The sequence below is a fragment of the Brassica oleracea genome, chromosome C5 (assembly GCF_000695525.1).
Source record: "Brassica oleracea var. oleracea cultivar TO1000 chromosome C5, BOL, whole genome shotgun sequence".
Classification (NCBI taxonomy): Eukaryota; Viridiplantae; Streptophyta; class Magnoliopsida; order Brassicales; family Brassicaceae; genus Brassica; species Brassica oleracea.
The window spans coordinates 17245520-17250793 of record NC_027752.1 but is presented as its reverse complement, the minus strand read 5'-3'; the positions used below and the strand labels follow the sequence as shown (position 1 = coordinate 17250793).

The following is a 5274-nucleotide window of genomic DNA, read 5'->3' as shown; positions in this document are numbered from 1 at the left end:
TTTTCTGGCTCGGTTTCAATTTTCTCCAAAGTCACCAACGATTTCTGTTTTTGGCACTTGTTGGCATAATGACCGATCCTATGGCATTTGAAGCACCTGGTAGAAAGAGCCTTGCTTGTGGTTTTCACAGCCTTGCTTTTATCAGAAGACAACACATTAGTTTTCAAATCAGAATTTGAAGGAGAAGAAGAATTACTTTGTTGTTTTGGTGCAGAAGAAGTGTTGGTGTTTCCCTTCTTTTTGAGTTGTCGGACAACATGAATCGCCTTATGCAACATCTTTTCCAAGCTGGCATAAGCCTGAAGCTCGTTCTGATCAGACACATCACGGTTGCTTCTCTTGGCTTTGGAGAAGGGACAATCACCACTCCTGATCCGCTTCTCATCATTGGACCTGTTTTGTCTCTTTCTTTGTTTCTGCACAAAATCAAATTCATTAGAAGCTAACTGTCTCTTGTCAAAAATCAATTGCTTCTTTTCAACAACAGTTTTAAAAGGAAAGTAGACATCATCTTGTAGTGGTTTTGATTTCTTGAGAAGTCCAAACATCCTGAAACACTTAACAAAGTTAGCAAATAAAAATCCTCACACTCTCAAAGTGTTTAGCTCACGATTTTTAGATGGTCACTCAGAGTTCTTTCACTGGTTCAAAGGATGATAGGCAGTCAAAATTCAGCAATCAAAACCCAAAACAAACTTTTGTGAGAAAAAGAAAAGAAAAGGTAAGATGAAGAGATTTTTTTTAATATGGATCCGCCTTAACTGTCCTAAGGCTGGATTTCTCTTCAGCCAGCAGGGTTTCTCTTCCACCACTCCCCCCGGCTTTCTCTTTAGAAGTGATTCAAGCCAAATTTTTTTTTTTTTTTATAATAGGCGATCACAAGGGAGTAAAGTAACAGCCCGGATCCAAAAAGAAATAAGAAAATGATGAAGAGATGAGAAGATGAAAAGAATAATGAAAACAAACCAGCCAACCTGGCTCTGATACCAACTGAAGAACCCTAAGATAGGGAGGATCACTTTCTTTCTCAAGTCTGGCATGATCTTTCTCAAGTCTGGCATGATCTTTCTCAAGTCTGGCATGATCTTTCTCAAGTCTGGCATGATCTTTCTCAAGTCTGGCATGATCTTTCTCAAGTCTGGCATGATCTTTCTCAAGTCTGGCATGATCCAAGTCAAGTCTGGTACGGTGAAAAACATGAACCTCGGTTGAAATGTTCATAACGTCCTGAACTCCATGCTGAGCTGGTTCCATGTAATGATCTGTGGACTGCGGCACATCACACAAGGTACATGACATCACGGGTGAGACATAGGCTAGTAAAATATCTACTCACTATCACACTATAAGTAGAAGAGAACTTCATCACATTTACTTCACAACTTCATCCGTCTTCTATCTCTCTTAAAAATCAGATTAAAAATTAAGTTTTTTTTTTCATTTCAAATGGCTGGTTTATCACATTATCATTACCATAAAAATGATGAAGATGATGCTGAATTTGAATCTCTATTTGAAGAATTATTAGAAATCCCCGAAATGTTGTTCGAACCCAAAAACAGAAAAAACGTATTTTTATTGAAAGACACCGGGAAGAAGGCGACATCCAGCTATGGAATGATTATTTTTCTGAAACTCCTACATATCCTTCCAATATATTCCGCCGACGGTTTCGAATGAGCAAGTCATTGTTCATGCGGATTGTGCATCGCCTCTCTACGGAAGTGGAGTATTTTGCTGCAACAGAAGATGCAGTCGGAAGGCGTAGTCTATCACCGCTCCAGAAATGCACAGCAGCAATACGTCAATTAGCATATGGGGGTGGGGCTGATACGGTGGACGAATATGTCCGACTTGGTGAATCAACAGCTCGGAATTGCTTGCACAATTTTACTGCCGCAATCATCGACTTGTTTGGCGATGAGTACCTAAGACGTCCAACACCCGACGATCTTGAAAGGCTACTACACAAGGGAGAAGAACGTGGATTTCCCGGGATGATTGGAAGCATCGACTGTATGCACTGGGAGTGGAAGAATTGCCCCACCTCTTGGAAAGGTATGTATTCCCGAGGAACTGATAAACCAACTATTGTGTTGGAGGCCGTGGCTTCTTATGACCTCTGGATATGGCACGCCTTTTTTGGAGCTCCAGAGACTATGAACGATCTTAATATTCTTGATCGATCACCTGTTTTTGATGACATTATTAACGGAATTGCTCCCGAAGTCAATTACAATGTCAACGGCAGGGAGTACGATTTGGCCTATTATCTTACATATGGTATTTATCCGGAATGGGCGACATTTATTAAATCTATTAGTCTCCCACAGGGTGAAAAAGATTCATTATTTGCAAAAAGACAGGAATCTGCCCGAAAAGATGTTGAGCGTGTCTTCAGAGTCCTGCAAGCTAGATTCGCCGTTATTAAAAATCCATCAAAGTTATGGAGTAAATCGAAGATAGCAAAAATTATGAGAGCTTGTATCATACTCCATAATATGATTGTCAAAGATGAAGAACGTACGGATACTCGAGATAAGACATTTCACGATCAGGATATTTCTTTTTGCGTCAAGATGCCTACTGAGCTTTTCGATGCACTTGATCGCCGAGCTACAGTTCGGGATAGACCAGTCCATAGACAACTAAAACATGATTTGATCGAATATCTATGGGATAAATTTGGAGATGAATAATAACTTTTTATCTGATGGTATTTATCCGGAATGGGCGACATTTATTAAATCTATTAGTCTCCCACAGGGTGAAAAAGATTCATTATTTGCAAAAAGACAGGAATCTGCCCGAAAAGATGTTGAGCGTGTCTTCAGAGTCCTGCAAGCTAGATTCGCCGTTATTAAAAATCCATCAAAGTTATGGAGTATTTCATTTCTAACCAAGTTTCTTAACAAAGTTTCTTAACCAACTTTTTACCTTAAGAAAAAAAAAGTTTCTAGCATTGCTGATGCTCTTACAAAGGCATTTTCAAGTCTTAAGCACCACCTAACTCACTCCTTTTGGTGACTTATTGTTTTTTTTTTGGTCAGTGGTGGCTACTTTTTTTTCACATATAAAACACATGTTTAAATGTTTTTATCACCGCAGAAACAACTCATTAGCACAGTCGCCATCGAACTCACTTGCTAACTGTTTTGATCCAATAATGGTGTTTATGCTGAAATGTTTGTTGAATCAATACAAAAAAAAATCTAAAAATGATTATTAGATTCTTTGAGGCTTAAGAGAAATCTTGAAAGAATCAAATGAGAAATGAACATGAAAAAGAGTATAAAAGAGATTATATTGATTATAGATTACATTACAAAGATGTTTGAAGTGTAAAGTGAACCTATGAATCAATTAGATCTCTATATGAAAGTGTCTCAAGTCTAAGAATGGAGAAATAGCTCATTTTCTCATAAGGAGGTAGTTCCTTATTTATAGAAGAGAGATGTAGGGTTTGATGGTAAAATGAGCCTAATTTGGTTGTCTAATGGGTCTTGAGAGAGGATGTAAATCCACCTCCAACAGTAAGCCTCCCAAGTTCGTAGAGAGAGATGAAGTCGATCTCTATGAATTTTACGAATAGGGTTTATTAGACAATTAATTAGACACATTCATGCCTATGACGATTTAGGCGAGTTTATTTTGAACTTGTGCCCAATAAAAGGCGAATTTGCTTTAAATTCGTGCTTAGAGAAAGACGAGTTTACTAAACTCATGCTGAGATGAAGAAGAGTTTACTGAGAGCTCGTGCCTTGTAGAAGGAGAGTTTCTGTAAACTCACGCCTTGCCAAAGACGAGTTTTTGTAAACTCGTGTCTAGAGATAAGCGAGTCGACTGCAAATTCGTGCCTAATAAAAAGCAAGTTTAATTTAAACTCGTGCCTAAAATCATGTTTACCGAACTATTGTTGACCCGAAGTCTCGTGTTGAGATCTTGTGTGCCGAGCAAGTTGTTGGCTTGTGTGTTCGTCAGGCTATGATGACGTGAGAAAGCGCCGGCTTGTGCTGCTTCCGACAAGCTCGTAGGTGAGGGCCGTTCGTCGAAGCATGAGGACATGATGTGGCAACCGCTTGTTGATCCTCTTTTCCTTTTGACTCAACGATCTCTGGTTCAAGAAAACCATGATCATGATTAGCTTAATAGAAACCATAGGAGATAACCAACTTTTGCATAATTAATAAGCTAGCGATCAGACTCGTTTTGCTTAATGCTCGTGAGTTGAACATGATGATATATAAATATCATACGCTAGCAACAGTAAAGCAAATAACAAGAGTCACCCCATAAAAAGCCATATAAGAATGAGTTTTTTAATAATTTAAACCACAGCTATAATGTTCACCATGACACATACGTATAATATAAAGGTGATAAAAGCATGTGATGATTTAATAAAAGGGGCTTATCTTTGTCGTGACGGAGAAACAAGCGTCCAATAGAAAGCTTGTGCCTTTGATTGCTAGAGATGACTGCTGCTGAATCTTGGTATGCAAGCTATGGCTTGATTAGAATCTCGTACGTTGATGGGGCATTAGAGGTCGAGCCTTGTTGTTACTTGACAAATAAGTTATTGTGGACGTGGTTAAAGATCTCGTTTATTGTCGCGTCTTCATCACAAGAAGCTTTTCACGGTCGCTTGCTATCAAGGGAACTTGGTTTTAGATTGATGGCTCAAGAACGCTGACTTGAGATCTTCTAACGACCCCAAAGTCTTGTGCTGAGATTGTTGTTGGCGTGTAGGTCCAATTTTGAAGAGGTTCCGTAAGATCAATGAGATGAGCAGAGTGGGAAGACATGGCTTGTTCAGAAAGTAGACTCAAGTGAACCAAAATCTTCAAACCGCTGAGAACGAGATCCATAGACTGCCGAGATGGCCCGCTTGCTGAGATCGTGTGAAGCTCTCAAGAGCTTCCGTTGATGGAGCTTTCAAGACGTCATGGTGATGAATCCATAAGAAATCGACGGAAGGTCTCTTATAACGGTGAAGAAGCAAGATATTGATCTCGTTCATTGACTTCATGAAACCCCTTGTCATGGCGCCATCTCTCTTAGCAAAACGATGGAAACTTTATGGTTTGGAAACGACCTCTACCCGTTCATTGCATTGATCAATCGTTTATGTAGCTCTCTCAACTCCCTTTCGCTAACAAGAAAACCAAGCATGACCTCATCGTGCTCAAACCCAAGTTCCAGCATTTTCCCAAAAAGAAACAAAGTCTTTGAAGCTGTGTCCTTTTGTGCCGACATGTGGGTTGTGGCGAACTC

At 39.5% G+C, this 5274-nt stretch overlaps 1 protein-coding gene across 1 annotated transcript in view; it reads right to left on the bottom strand.

Annotated features, from left to right (window-relative positions):
• The window catches only part of LOC106295324 (adenine phosphoribosyltransferase 1, chloroplastic), a 9870-nt gene extending 4596 nt beyond the window's left edge, over positions 1-5274 (bottom strand). The window contains exon 1 of the mRNA XM_013731194.1: positions 3907-5274. The gene's annotated coding sequence lies outside the window, so the exon portion shown is untranslated. The remainder of the gene's footprint in view (positions 1-3906) is intronic.